This window comes from Plodia interpunctella, chromosome 27, assembly GCF_027563975.2.
Source record: "Plodia interpunctella isolate USDA-ARS_2022_Savannah chromosome 27, ilPloInte3.2, whole genome shotgun sequence".
Taxonomy (NCBI): Eukaryota; Metazoa; Arthropoda; class Insecta; order Lepidoptera; family Pyralidae; genus Plodia; species Plodia interpunctella.
The window spans coordinates 4,575,494-4,591,030 of record NC_071320.1 but is presented as its reverse complement, the minus strand read 5'-3'; the positions used below and the strand labels follow the sequence as shown (position 1 = coordinate 4,591,030).

Here is a 15,537-nt window from a genome sequence, read left to right as displayed (position 1 = left end):
GTTCTGATTTTAACAAAGATTTTTTTTTTAATTACAGCCAATATGTTAATAGCTATTCATTTGTTTGTTACATATTTATTTTCCAAAATCAACATTATTGTACTAATACACAAAAGAAAACAAATAATTGCAATGTCAATATAATTCAATTGTTTGTTTGTTTGTAATAAGTATGTATTGTGTTACTTTACCTAAATGGTAAAACGTGATTATACTCATCTTCTTGTTAGGCTAGGTTCAGGTCAACGAACGAACACAATTGATTAAAAAATAAAATAAAATAAAAGAAGACATGTACAAGTTTAAATTTTAAAGATTTTTCCCGTTTTAACTAATCACAATACCATAGTCACCCTCGCTTGCTTGTCATCACCAGACGGCAGATGGCGGTCGCATCCGGATTCACTATTCAAAGTACGTGAGCGCACATAACTTGTACAGTCAAATACATGTCAAGTTACCCCCATGAACCTTATGCAGTGGTAATAGAGGCGAATTCCCTATGAATTTGTATAGGTCGATGTGATTTATACGGTACATGTGTGCACATAACTTGTAGTGGTAATGCTTTAGCTAGCCATTGTGCTGTCGTTATGCTGTTAGAGTTTGTTCGCTTGATTTTGTGATGATTTTAAAGTATAATTAGGTTTTAGGCATATAAAATTCTATGAACCAAAAAATTGTTTAAATGAGTAACTATTTCTTTTTGAAACGGTGTAAATTTGGTAGCTTTGGGAGATTCTATTGTTTGAAATCATATGAAATTTGAGTAATTATGGCTTTTGGATAAATAATTTTCACGACCTCTGTAGCCTCTGTAGGTCATCATATCATACCGGCCACATTTGAGGACCCGGGCTCGATCGCCGGTCAAATCAAGATGGAAAATTATATTATTATATTTAATAAAAAAACAACGGTAAAACAGACCAATCTAAATGCACCAGATTTAAATAAAATAGCCGAAATAGCATATAAGATACTTATACAAAATTTTCCCGAAATTTCCACGAAAGCGGTCCAACATGGTCCCCCTACAACAATGTTTGACGTTCCTAATGTATATAACATTTTGAAAATGGGAGTGGTTCGATTGAAAAGCGATTGAGAGGGGCAATGTTAATTGTAATTATATTATTTTTGTATATAGGTAGGTAGATATCTATATAATGATAAACCAAATTTTCATAACGCTATAAGTCAAAAAAAATACGTATTTAAACGTCAAGTTAATGAATTAAATCGACGCCAAAACTAACGCACCGCGAAATTGTTTTCTCATGACATTAGGTACTGCCGTTATGAAAATTCAGTCGTGTATGATGTTAAAACAGATTTATTTTTGTCATTATGCATTGAACTTTCTTTGGGTTTTGTAAGATTTTTTTTTTGAGTTTCCTACATACTCGAAAGGCAATATAAATGTTAAATAAAAAAAAAGAAAAATTACTTTTGTGCCAGGTTTTACGAAAACAAGAAATTCGTAAATCTGTGGCGTATTGATTAGGTGACAACCGACCGAAAATCTAATTAAACCCTGATTAGGTGACATCTCATAGCTATACATCCATGACATTATATAACATAACATCATTAAATAATTAGCCGAATCATAAACATTGAATTCGTGGAAAGAACATTGAAAAATCAAGGTCTTCTTCCGACCCTGAATTACATTTAGGCGTATCTTTAGGTCATTCAAAAATAACATTATATTACAAAGGAACTCCTAACCAATTGCAAGTAACTATAACAGGAAAATATATGTCTAAAACTCACCGTATTTCCCTCAAAACGTAACAGGAACACACTGAATAAATTCGCACTACAAAATTCCGCCATATTTTAATGAAAATATAAATAGACCACGCGTTTAGTTTACACTCGCGCCGTTTTGGAACGAAAAACAAATCTAAAAATCACGCGTATGTATGTTTTGTTTGATTTTTTTTGTTGATTTTTCCGATATTTCGTGTAAATACAAAATGAACTGATGCGAACGAATGCCGAATTTGAACTGAGCACATTTGAATGAAGTTAGCAAAGCGTTGAACGATGTACGAAAATAGTTGGGGAGGAATCGAGCTCGGCTATTTAAGCGGAAAAAGCGCTGAATGTTCTCCGTTAATGGGATATATCTAGCGCTGTTTCGTATTTTCATACTATTTTATTTAGATTATAAATTTTAACATTCTATTGTAAATCGTGTAATTAATAAAACTGATGAATTAAAGCGACATTTAATTATCGTGTTTGGTTATTTAGATACCTTTAAATATTTCATTTTTTACATAGTCAAATAGCCAATTCGTCTTTGTAATTGTTAAGCCTGTGGATCGAAAGGTCCCAGGTTCGAGTCCTACTCGTGCCATATGAGTTTATAGTATACCAATCTGACTCATGTATAGGTACTATATTCTTTGCCAACCACTTGCTTCCGGTGAAGGACAACATCGTGAGTAAACCTGCACATTGGTTGATCATTAACTTGTGTGTGAAGAAGGCAATGGCAAACCACTCAATTAATAGTGGCATGAAAGTGGTTGTGTGCGTTTCGTAATGATCACGAACCTCAGCCTTGAGGAAATACGACTATGAAGTGTGTAATGTGTATCAAACAACTTTTTTTTATTGTTGTCTAACCAGCCAGCGTTTGCTTAAAGCGCTTCACGATGCGTGCTCCCATCGCATCGGCGCGCCGGCGATTGACCAATGGCGTTCAAGCATACACTGATTAAATAGTTTACGCTCACGGAGCAATAGAGCGGACAGTGGTTCTAAAACTGTTATTTCCTAGTTTACCCCACTAGGGCGTTGTTTTATTTACTTATTGCCTTTTACACGCGGCATCGCCTGTGAATTTATCTGCAAAATCGGAACAGATATGATTTTCATACAAACTTTCACCCCCTATTATAGATATAAATATAATAAATAAATATATTAGGACAAATCACACAGATTGAGCTAGCCCCAAAGTAATTTCGAGACTTGTGTTATGGGATACTAACTCAACGATACTATATTTTATAACAAATACATATATAGATAAACATCCAAGACCCGGGTCAATCAGAAAAAGATCATTTTCCATCATGACCCGACCGGGGATCGAACCCGGTACCTCTCGGTTCAGAGACAAGCACTTTACCACTTCGCCACCGAGGTCATAAAATTGGGGTTTGATATTTTCCCATGGGCTTCGGGGCGTCACAGCTCCGGATGTGGCCGGGAATGCACTATTAGAGAGACTCGGGAAAAAGATGTTCAACTATCGGATAATGATCGGATTTCATGTTAGTGAAATAAGGAAGTCCCTCTGACAGCCGGCTTCGCGTCGCCACAACCCCGAATGAACGTAATATGAGAGAGACTTTAAAAGAAACAACAAATGCATATATATATACAATATATATTTTTTCTATTTTTAACCCTCAACGCAAAAAGAGGTGTGGTATAAGTTTAACCGCTAAGTGTGTCTGTCTGTCTGTGTACGTGCCACCGTAGCTCATCAACGGGTGAACCGATTTGGATGCGGTTTTTTTTATTTAATAGCTAATTTTTATGCGGTGGTTCGTAGATATATTTGATCAAAATCGGTTCAGCCGTTCGAAAGTTGTAGCGAAATGAATATTGAAAGTAGGGGTTTTTTTGATTTGTCGCATTCAAATCGTTTCACCCGTTGATGAGTTACGGTGCCACGTACACAGACAGACAGACACACTGAACGGTCAAACTTTACACACCTCTTTTTGCGTCGGGGGTTAAAAATCGACACGGGGTAAGGAATTGTTGGCGTGTATAAAAGTATTTTTTATCAACAAATTGCTTTTTAACGGAACGCCGAGAATATTTCCCGTATTAAAGAGATTCTTTAATTAAAAGACACGATGTGTGCTTAACACGGGAATTTCTCGAGAATTATTGTCACGCTTTGATATTGTTACGGTAAAGTTTAGAAAATCTAATTTTAGAAAATTTACCATCAAGAAGCGGTGGTAGTGTAGTCGTTAAACCTGAGAATCGAAAGGTCCCAGGTTCGAATCCTACTCGTGCCACATGAGTTTGTATACCAATCTGACTCATGTATAGTAGTTTTCATCGACCACCACTTGCTTCCGGTGAAGGAAAACATCGTGAGGAACCCTGCACACTGGTTGATTATTAGTTTGTGTGTTTAACGGAGAAGGCAATGGCAAACCACTCCTTTGATAGTATATCTGTTAATATGTGTGTGTGCTCACAATAAAGACTATTTTGAAATTGAAATATTATAACGCATTTTTTTACAGAAATCGATATTACAAAAACTCTCCTTGGTAATGCTCTTGTTGCCTATACGCTGTCAAGGTTGTGTGTCTATTAGTCAACTTCGAATAAACAAGGAGTTTATTCAAGGTTGGACCATATGAAATCAGCAAAATATAATTGTTTTTCAAATCGTAAAACGCCGGAAACTTCAAAGCCTTTGGGTTAGTGGAAAAAAATCTTTTCCTTGTCTGAAACTAAGTAAGTGAGTTCCGATGTCCGGGGTAACTTTTAGAAGTGTAGGGGACTTTTTTCATCGCGTATTTTCTTAGACGGGGCTTAGGAAGTGACAATTTTGAGATTATAAACTGTTTTCCGGGTTAAAAACGAATTAGCCGTTACTGGTATCAAACGGGAAACCTTCTAAAGAACCTACTTGGGTATACATCAAAACAAGCAACTTTTATTCTAAGATTTTTCGTGATTCGTAGTTTTTTTTTTTCATATATATCATACATCTTTCGATCACGGAATAATATTTAGTTCTCTCCGAGAGAATATCATCTTTATCGACACGAAATTTCAGGGCGGAATACTCAATAACTAACAGCTGAACGTTTCGTTAATAACGTCCCAGTTTCATAAAAGCAATGGGCGAATTTTTCTTCCCGTTCGTATTGTGCTGTTGGAAATTTTCAGCTTAATGCAAATACTATGTTGGCGGGAAAGGCGAGTCTGTAATTACGCTCTTGGGGAGAATCACGCTTGCAGCGCGCTTGGTGACGAGAGGAGCGGTTCTTTGTAAATGTTGAAAGCCCTCGATCACAAACATAACATATTTTATACAAGCTTTTATATAGTTTCACTTGTCCCGTTGTCTGTCTGTAATTAAATCTTGCATGTTAGATTTCTCCTACTTCCAGTTGAACTACAGAGTTGAAATTTCCCACGACGCTTCAGTTTCCATGACGATGCATTATTATGATAAGCATGACCTGATGGTGAAGCACGGATCGGCTCCAAACGAGGGAACTCCTCAACGGTTTACAGGACGGACATGGGTTTTTTGTGAGTGTTTAAATGCTATAAGATCTCTGTAACAACAAAAATGTCATTTTTGTAAAAAAAAACACTTGTTTTGTACAATAATAAATGTTGCCGGGGGCTTCGTTCCCGTGGGAAATTTGAGATAAAATATATAGCCTATAGCAATCTCGGATAATGTACCTTTCTAATGGTGAAAGAATTTTTGACACCGTTTTGGTAATTTCGGAGATTACTCGCCACAAACATACAAACTCACAAACGCTTATCTCTTTATAACATAAAAGAAAAATATGTTTAAAACAAAAATGGTAGACACTTCTCGCATATGAATTGGTATTAAGGGGCGGCGGAGGGAAAAAGCTAGTATAGTATATTAAGTACCCGTGTGATTGTTTTGTTGCGGTAATCCGCTTCATATTGCACTAAGCTATAATCCCTTGTCTCACATCCTACATCTGCACAATGAATATGATATTTTAACATACCTCCGTCTCTCTGTCTGTGCAAATGTGATGTGCCATTTAATAAGGGGGATATATGAAGGAATGTACTTTATAATTTGGCTTCAATTAGTGATGATAGCTTTGTATATAATATTATTTATTTACTTTCTGATTATACGGAAGTTTTGGAGGTTTATTTGATCCTTAAGATAGACCTATCTTTATACTGTTGAATGTTAGCGATAACTTCGAAATCCATTTATTAATTGCTAGCTTCATTCTATTTATTTAAGTCGTTTTTATTTATTAGGAAGACCGACAGCCATACATACAAAATTGATACTAAATTTAAGAAACATTCGGCCATTTAAAGCTCCTCACATATAAAAACAAAGTAAGAATAAGACATTATCATTATTATCTCAAAGAAAAACAAAATATGAACAAAAAACCCAATATACAGATTTATATGTTGTTATATAAGTCTACGTTCCCTTTTTTGTCATTATTGCTGTTGATCAACAACCACATCGACCGGAAAGAAAAAGTTAGAAGACTTCTCAGTCTAGGGATACTATAATTAAACTAAACAATGTCAACATCTGGTATCACTTTTCGCCTTCAGACATCATCAAACTAGGGTTCATATGCTCATAAGTTAATATTATTAATATCTCGGATTCTAAGACACGTATCGCGATTAAATCTAATAGATTTTAATTTATACCATCCGATATGCAACCGTGATAAACGTTTTTTATAAAAAAAAACATTATAAATACTAGTAAAAGTGCTTGTAATATAAGTAAGTATAATATTTATCTTCAATTTTATAGTCTCAATGCGCATCAAAAATAAATATAGGTACCAACATTATACAAACGTTAAAGTTTTGCCTCGAAAACAATGGATTTCAAAAGAATGAAGTTTCCATCTGAAAAACCACGTTTCTTTACAAATGATGCACAATTTTGTCATTTATATAAACTCTGGTAACTCCGTAAGGGTAAGATTTTTTCTTTCAATGTCGGTATTTCCATTTCTTTTGTTATTAAACTGTAATTAAAATGCTTCTTGTACATGATATTAAAGAAAAATAATTTAGGGCGGTCTTTATGGGACTAATAGAAGCCGAAACTATTTTTTTTTAGAATCATTGTCTATTTGTATGTTTGTTCGCGCATCATGCAAAAACTACTGCATGGAATTTGATGCGGTTTTTACAGTTGTATAACGGAAGGTCTAACCTAAAATCTGGTATAGGTTTCATCGCGATACGTTGCTTAGAACCCGAGATATCGATAACAATGTTTTATGAGCGGCGGAGTTATTTAAACAAAGGCGGGGGAAGCTGCGTTTAAACTATCTATACTATAAATATATTATAAAGAGGTAAGCGTTTGTGAGTTTGTACCTATGTTTGAGGCGGGTAATCACCGGAACTACCGAACCGATTTCAAAAATTCTTTCACTATTAGAACGGTACATTACCCAAGATTGCTATAGCCCATATTTTATCTCAAAATTCCCACGGGAGCGAAGCCCCGGGCAACATCTAATTACTAATAAGATTAGGTACTTATTAAATAATCTTCATTAGGTAGCCCAATATTAAACACAATGTATTAAATTAATTAATGCAAAGCCTGAAAATCCTTAAGGATCTAATATACAAAGTTACAAATAAAGATATATATATATATATACTTCCGAACAAAAACAAGATACTGTTAATAATCATTATATCAAACTTAACACATCCGTTCAAATTGAATTAAAAACATTAATTAAGTTAAAAGCGCACGGGAAACCTAAATTTTTAATATACGCCGTTTTTAAGGTTAGATTACCGAGTTACAACCTTATAATGAAATTCTCCACAAGGCGTCTGTCTTCCGCTTTGTGAAATCCCTATGTGAAATATTTATTTAGCTAGCGACCCGTCCCGACTTCGATCGGGTCAGATTGAATTAAACTAGCTTTTGCCCGCGGCTTCGCCCGCGTAAATCTGCTAAATGAGCTGTTATTTTTCCGGGATGAAAGGTACCCTAATGTCCTTCTCCGTACTTCAAACTACATGTATGCAAAATTTCAAGAAGATTGGTCGAGTAGATAGAGCGTGGAGAGGTTACAAATTTACTTTCGTAGTTGTAATATTTTAAATGCTTATTATAGGCTTAATAGAATCCAAAACATTTTTTTTTTAGAATTGTCGTCTGTCTATAGATATATTTGTTCGCGCAACACGCATAAATTACTCAATGGAATTTGCAATTAAATATGAAGATGTGAAACGAAGATATAATAATATAACGTGGAAGATTCTTCCCTTCGTATCATTGTCAAAATTAAACCTACAGGACAACATTGCCTGCTATAATTTCGTAACATAACCCTACTTACACGAACACCGAGCCATTATTTTAGGTGAGTGTTGCCCCTTATAATAATTAGAAGGGTTATCTATAAGATACACGCGTCTACATTATCATTATACCGGAAGAAGACTTTACAGAAACAGAACAAACTCTTTATTGTGACATTGTTATATTGTAATGACAATGACGACCTCGGTGGCGCAGTGGTAAAGTTCTTGCCACTGAACCGAGAGGTCCCGGGTTCGATCCCCGGTCGGGTCATGATGGAAAATGATCTTTTTCTGATTGGCCCGGGTCTTGGATGTTTATTTATATATGTATCTATTTATAAAATATAGTATCCCATAACACAAGTCTCGAACTTACTTTGGGGCTAGCTCAATCTGTGTGATTTGTCCTAATATATTTATTTATTTTATTTAAATTTTTTTTTGAAGTGAAACCATCTTCGGCGGCGTTGTGCGCTTTTTGTGATGGGTAAAAATTGTTAAACTCGCGTCAGGACACGTGACTGATCGAAAATTCGTAACACGTCAAAATTGCACAACGTTAATCTTCAAGTTTTCACTTCTGCCGGAGTGTAACCCGTTATTTTTACAAAAAGTAGGTAAAGAAGTTGTGGTAGAACCGAAGAAGATAATGGACAGTGTTAATCAGGATATGGCTAAAAACATTTAAATAAGTTAGGGCTAAGATATTAAAGAAGGTTACGAATCCTATACTGATAATTTCATTGATTTTATGGCCTGAAATAAAAATATTTATCACTAATTGTTCGAAGCGGTGGTGGTGTAATGGTTAACACGCCCGCCTGTCGATCGAAAGGTCCCAGGTTCGAATCCTACTCACATGAGTTTGTATACCAACCTGACTCATGTATAGTAGTTTTCATCGACCACCACTTGCTTCCGGTGAAGGAAAACATCGTGAGGAAACCTGCACACTGGTTGATTATTATTAACTTGTGTGTGAAATGGAGAAGGCAATGGCAAACCACTCCATTAATAATGCCAAGAAAGTTGGTTGTGTGTGTGTTGCATTCCACGTAATGACCACGACCCTCAGCCATGAGCAATACGACTATGAAGAAGACTAATTGTTCGCCGCGTAAACCTCGCGAACACAATATTTATTTCATAAAAATGTGAACACTCGAAAAACAACAAAAAATTCTATTGACAGATCCTACATACCTAAAAATATAATAAAAAAAAATGCATTTTTGCCCCAAGTTGATATAGAACTCGCTCACTTCGCTCGTTCGGTCAAAAAAACTATTTGAAAAAAAAAAAAAAAAAGTTTTACAACCACTGGCCGTAGACTCTGACATTTTATCTCAGTCACTCACACACGCAAATCAATATTTATATATTGGTGTATTAAGATAAGATACAATTTAGATAAAATTGTGTATATATTAATAAAGTGAGAGACGTTTTGTAATTAACAATCAATGCGTTGTATTCTTTCGTCATGATTTATAGCGAATCACTGTAGCTGGCCATTGTGCTTTATAATTTTTAATTTTTTTCATAAATCACGTATTTGACGGTTTTATTCAGCTTGCCCTAACTATCTGTTTCGGGTCTTTAATTAGTGAAATTCATTCCCCTGTCTTGGTGACCAATTTACCTTTTTTTTTTTTTTTCAAAATTTTTCACGAACAATATTTGGTGGGTACACACTACTTATTTAAGATTTAATATTTAAAAAAAAATATTACATTTGATTTAGGATTTTTTTTTTCTTTTTGTTGATTTTTGACCTTGGAACATTTTCTATTTCAATTTAATAAAATATCATGTTTCCATTCATATAATTCCATGTTAAAAATAAAGAATTTTGGAGGTAAATTTTCTTTATAGAATGTTAATTTATTATATTTTTTTTACTTGATGATATTAAAAATTTGGCGCGGCCTGCATAATTTTGGTCGATAAACAATAGTTTTGGTGTTTTTTTTTTTTTTACAAAAACCTACCTAATTTATTTATTTTTATCTAGCCTGTAGGACGCGTTATAAATAAATTTTATAATAGCCACAATATTCACTTATAAATTTTTACATGTACAATTTTTTTCAATTTACCCTTACATAACTGTTTTCTAAACCTTTTGTGTAGGTAACTTTAATTACTGTAGCTAAATAAAAAAAAAACAGTTCAGAACGGTGTCCCATTTGGCTGTAGTTCAAATAGTCGGTACAATAGTTAATTACCCACAATATTTTCCGGTGTTACTGGCTGTAATTAGTAATTTTGAGGCCATTTAAATTTAATGTTCGCTTTGTCATTAAAAAAAATATATTACAGAAAAAAAAATATTCTCATCGTCATATCACTGTCATGTCACTGTCATCAAAATATCAGTTTTCCCGCGTGAATTTCACACGTATTGTTCCGGGACAAACACTTGTCCTTCTCCATACTCCAATCTACATGTACAACACCAATACTTGACAAAATCCACTGCGAGCCTGTGCAGAAAATATTGGTGTATTTTAACTTATTCTTGATGGATTGCTTGTGATTGTGTAAAATCAAAAAGCGAGACTAATCATAATTTAAAATATAAAAACAACATTACATTGCACTGAAATTACCCTAACATAGAAATCAATCGTCAACAATGAAAAATATTTGAATCTGGAACGCACATTTTCAATTATTCCTTTTTAGTTTCTAGGCGGCCAACGTAGTATAAAAACATGTAAACCTATTTTAATTAAAAAGCTGTTAACCACTACATGTATGCACAATTTAATAAAGATTGGTTGGCTAATGCGCGATGACCAGTATATCAAGAAAAATATGGCATATTCTGGCAACCCTACAGATAAACGAACCACAATGGAAATCTAAACTAATGTCAAGCAACTCCTGCAAGGGAAATAGAATGATCCCATTGGCTGGCTTGCATCCGTACAAAATCATTGTTAAGTATGTGTTAGTATCTACATCAGCGTGTGTCCGGTAACAAAATATCGAGGGAAGAGAACTGGCTCAAGGTAAATCGTCTTTATTTATTTATTAGCTTTTAACCGCGGCTTCGCCCGCGTCAATTTCATAGCAAAATGTCAGTAATTTTTTTTATCGCGTACTCTGTAAGACTGGTAAAACATATATTATTCAAATTCGCATTTTTTCTCATCTTTAGTTCAATTTTCTGAGATATTTTTGATTCATAATTAGTTTTTCAAATATCCTACGGGAACCTGATTATTTATCGGGATGAAATGTATCTAAGATGTTAACCCGGTATATAAGGTACCTACATACCAAATTTCAAGCAAATCGGTCCAGTAGATTTCGAGTGATGCGTGTTCAGACAGACAGACAGACAAAAATTTCCAAAACTATATTTTCGTCATCTATATCAGTAACTAAGTATATTCCATGATGAATTTAAAAAAAATATATCCAATGTACAAATTTGGCCTTTCTTCAATTTTATTATATGTATTGATGATATTGATTTAAGCCTTGGGATTCGGGGCATCATAGCCGAGAATGAAACAAGGACGCGAATCTAATTACGTAGAGCTCACAATTGCTCGAGTATTGTCATGTTGTATAACATTTGCGCCATCGTTATTTGTATATCCGGTTTAATAACAGTTAAAACCGGGTTTATGCGAGGGTCCGGGTTATTTTGTGTATACACGCTCGGTGATAAGGTGAAAATGGTCGGGACGGTTCTGTTGTTTTAGCGGTGAATTTTTAAACGCCATTAATGAGACATAATTTGCTGTTTTTTTGTTTTTTTTTGAGATTTTTTTAATGATAAAGATTTAGATAAAAATTTTGTTAATTTAGTTACTTTTTATTTATTCGATTTTGTTTTGTGGGATGAGAGCATGCTCTCCATTTAAATTTGCACACCCGTGGACGGTGAAACATGTAGGATTAAGTTTTTCTTTTAACACCACATTGTAAAAAAAAATGTAAATTCATGTTTTTGCAAATAAATAAATAATCTTTGTCTTTGTTTTGTTTTTTATTTTATTTTTTACTTTCATTTCTATTTAGATTTTGCTTTTGTATCAGTAAATATACAAATGTAAATGAATGTAATAGAGGAGCGAGGTCTCCTGTCACAGGTATTTCCATACCTACTAGTTGAACTCAACCACTCGCTTTATTTGTATATCTTTACTGAATAAATTATTTATTTATTTATTATTATTATTATTATTATTCCATTTTAATCTCGGGTTTTAACCCGGTAATTTTAACGATATATACGGGCCGAAGCCAAGTAAAAACCGTGAAATTTTATTAAGAGTTTGATAGTTTAGAGAGAAAATGGTTTGTATGAGATGATGGTGATGGAAATGAAGAAACTTTCTGACCAGGCGACATGTGTTTAATATGACTGCTATAGATGTAAGGGGAAAGATTGAGTGTCTTGAGGCATGTGTGGAGTTGCTTGGGTATTACTCCTGTACTTGATAGCACTATTGGAACTATCGTAACTTTTTGAAGATGCCAAAGTCTTACTATTTCATCTTTTAGTTCAGTATACTTTGAAAGTTTCTCTGCTATGGTACTATTATTATTGTCTTTGAAATTACACAGACATTGATATTCAACAAGGCTTCGTGTTGTTAAGGATATGCGTGCCAATGGTCTGACAAATAATTATGACGAAGATGTGAAAAAGAAATGTAGAAAGAATCTGCAGAAGAACTGGAAAACGCTGTGATGATAAAGTGACACATAGATATAGTTTCACATATGTATATCTCGTGGAGAAGCCAGTGCCAGTGATGATAGATCCTAGAAAAGAGACAGGATGATAGCCCAACTCTTATTTGAGGTTATAATTGCCGTATATTATATAATAATAATAAAAATATTCACAGTATTTTGAATAATGTTGTTCAAAAGTTACTTACCTATTGGGTGTTACAGTGAAATATAGTGTGCATATGTTTCATTATTTAATTTTTAATATATGTATAAGACCTATATTTGTTAATTGACGTCCTTGGAGAAAAGGCTGCGGTGAAGTTTGTTGCGCCGCTTCTTCTTCACCTGCGCTTTGGAAGCCGGCAGTAGACTTAGTTTAAGTAATTTTTGACGTCAATAAGTGATGTATATCATCCTAAATTGAATAAAGAATTTTGAATTTGAATTTGAATTTTGAATTTGAATCTACCGTCATGAAACACTCCTGATATTTAAAAGAGGTTGAAAGAGTTTGAGGAAAAGGTATGAATGTAGGTATTTCGTCAAAAATTCTAAGACGTCGCATTTGAAAAATGTATGTAATAAACTCCACCTATATTTACACGTTCCACAGCGACACAGAATAAAAATATAAAACTATTTTTTACGCATGGCAACCCACCGTTTGAGTGGTCGTTTCAGCCGGTCGCACTAATTGGTAATATTTGAGCGGTTCTCTGGATGACTTTTAGCGTGTTTTTTTTTAATTTATTTATTCATTTTCACTGCACTTTACGCTGTTATGCAAAAAATACTGAAAGTATTTTGTTTGGCGCGAGAAAATTTTTTAATTTTCTTTGAAGATAAACTGATTTTCGAAATGAAAGATATTCTATGTCATATTATGCTTAATAATAAACTTTACGTCTATAACGGCTAAAGCTAAAGTCTTGCCGAAGATAAGCTGGCTATAGCCGATGGTTACACCCAGGTGTGACCATCTACGACCGCCTGCACTTAGGTCCAGCCTTAATTCGGGTCTATTTTTATATGAATACTGATCCAATATCAGAAAGGATAAATGTTTGAAAATCTAAATTTCTAAGATTCATAGAAAGTTATGTTAAAATAGATAAAGTGATAAAAATATCTTGTTAAGTTATTTAAGGGCTATGCTTTTTTATCGGTGAAGAATTCGTTCATATAAGCGACATAAAGTCAAAGTTATTTTGGTTACAAAACTTACCACATAAGACTAATAACAGCTGTATCTGTGAACAAAAAAATAAATAAATTAGAAACTTTATTCTTTTCGTCGAAATAATTTTACAACACGCAACCTATATCATTATTACAGAAACGAGATATTATTTGTGTACCCTAATATAAAATTTAAAGGTACATAACGAATAATCTCTACGAAGTCATAAACAACCCCCCCATTTCCGAATCCGGTTAATAAAACCGTACGCCGCAAAAACCGGTAACTGACTGCGGTCAGTTAAATCCGGTTGTATCTGGCGCGAGCCGGTCCAAACTCGATGGCACTTTGATGTCGGTGTAAAATATAAAGTTTTCGGGACACAAAACCTTACAAATAGTATTATGAATAATTTGATAATAAAAGTGACCTGTAACCGTATACAAAGAAAATAATATTGTCATCGCCATGTCTATAAGATATATGTATAAGACCTACATTTGTTAATTGACGTCCTTGGAGAAACGACTGCGGTGAAGTTTGTTGCGCCGCTTCTTCTTCACCTGCGCTTTGGAAGCCGGCAGTAGACTTAGTTTAAGTAATATTTTTTACGTCAATAAGTGATGTATATCATCCTAAACTGAATAAAGAATCCTCTCACGGGTCTACTGGAAGAGATTTCATTTGAAATAAGTAGCTCCCTTGTACTCATTTTTATAAAGTAATTTATATTTTAAGTTTTTTGTGTACATAAATTGATAAATAAATAAATAAAGAATTTTGAATTGAATGTTTGGTTTATAGAGAACGAGCTTGTGTAATAATGTAATATTTAACTCATAATAATAATCTAATCAAATATTAACTAATACTGAAGACCCCAGAGAAATATCAACAGCTCTTTGATTTTTTTTTTAACAAAGAATGTAGATGAGTTATGAGCGGACGCACCAAATAAACGCGGGCGAAGCTGCGAACAAACGCTAGTCACAGCTAATATTATAAATTCGAAAGTAAGTTTGTTTATTAATAAGATAGAAGAATGTGACATCGAGTCAGGTGAAACTTTTGCATAAGAAAATTAAAAGTTTGTTGCTGATAAAGAATTTATTTGTAATGTATCAAACATGATGTGTTAAAATGTGTATTATATAATAATATTGCAGTTTTCTTCTGTGCCCTCTATATATTGTGAGATCGCTTCGGCCAAAACTTTGTGTATCACTGGACTGTGGTAGAGGATTAATTTTAATTTTCATTATTTTCCCTTAAAACTGTTTTTGTTTTAATCGAGTTGATAATATAACAAGTTAATGACTACATTGTACGATGGAAAGCTGTAATACTTTTTTAATTACATTCTTTATTTAGTGTGACATGTGTGTGTTAATTTTTTTTCGCTAAGAAATAAAATAGGTGGATATAATTTATTGGTGGCGCTAGTGTGCGGCACAAAGCACAGATTAAAAATTCCATCTAAGTAGATTATGGGAAGCCGATATCAATATTAAAATCCCTTCCCTTGTGAATTATAGTGTGATAAATAGGAT

The 15,537-nt window shown here is 33.8% G+C and overlaps 1 long non-coding RNA gene across 1 annotated transcript in view; it reads right to left on the bottom strand.

Annotated features, from left to right (window-relative positions):
• The window catches only part of LOC128681550 (uncharacterized), a 66,819-nt gene that overhangs the window by 36,061 nt on the left and 15,221 nt on the right, over positions 1-15,537 (bottom strand). The window contains exon 2 of the long non-coding RNA XR_008406024.1: positions 14,033-14,057. This is a non-coding gene — a long non-coding RNA (uncharacterized LOC128681550). The remainder of the gene's footprint in view (positions 1-14,032; positions 14,058-15,537) is intronic.